The following is a 1,214-nucleotide window of genomic DNA, read 5'->3' as shown; positions in this document are numbered from 1 at the left end:
AATTTCAGCCTTTGCTGATGATATGATGGTCTACTTAGAGAACTGAGAATATCATCTAAACACCTCCTTGAACAAATTAACAAATTCAACAAAGTAGCAGAATATAAAAATAAACCCACATAACTAATTAGCATTTCTATACATGAACAACAAAGCCCAAGAGCAAGAGATAGAAAGAGAAATTCCATTTTAAATAACTGTAGACAACATTAAATACTTGGGAATCTACCTCCCAAGACAAACCCAGAAACTGTATGAACACAATGATAAAGTACTCCTCACCCAAATAAAGGCAGATCTAAATAATTGGAAAAATGTCAAATGTTCATGGTTAGGTAGAGCTAATATAATAAAAATGACAATTCTACCCAAATTAAATTACTTATTCAGTGCCATACAAATCAAAGTACCAAATGAGCTAGAAAAAAAATATAAAATTCATGTGAAGAAACAAAAGGACAAGAATAGCAAGGAAATGGATGAAAAATATTGTAACCTAGCTCTACCAAGTCTAAAACTATACTATAAAGCAGCAGTCATCAAAACTGACTGGTACTGATTAAGAAATAAGAGTAATGGATCAGTGGATTAGGATAAGTTCAAAAGAAACTGCAGTAAATGACAACAGCAATTTATTATTTGACAATCCAAAGACATAAGCTTCTGGATAAGAACTCAGTATTTGACAAAAATTGTTTGGAAAATTGGAAAATAGTATGGCAAAAACAAGGCATAGATCGGCATCTCACAGCCTTATACCAAAATAAGGTCAAAATAGGTCCAGGAGTTAGACATTAAGAGGGATACTATAGATAAGTAGACCAAAAAACACTCTATCTATCCGATTTATAGAAAAGGGGATACATTTATGACCAAACCAGAATTAGAGCACATTATAAACTGCAAAATGAATGATTTTGACTATACTGAATTAAAAGTTTTTGCCAAAAATCATTGTTGCCAAAATTAGAAGGAAAATAAAAAGCTGGGAAGCAATCTTCACAACTAGAAGTTTTGATAAAGATCTCATTTCTAAATTATGTAGAGAATGGCATGAAATTTAGAGGATCATAAGTCATCACCCAATTGACAAATGGTCAAAAAACATGAATTGAGAGTTTTCAAATGAAGAAATTAAAGATATATACATATATATATATATAATCATATGAAAAAATACTCCAAATCATTCTTGATTAGAGAAATGCAAATTA

The sequence above is a fragment of the Macrotis lagotis genome, chromosome 7 (genome assembly GCF_037893015.1).
Source record: "Macrotis lagotis isolate mMagLag1 chromosome 7, bilby.v1.9.chrom.fasta, whole genome shotgun sequence".
NCBI lineage: Eukaryota > Metazoa > Chordata > Mammalia > Peramelemorphia > Peramelidae > Macrotis > Macrotis lagotis.
Note: the sequence above shows the minus strand (reverse complement) of the source record.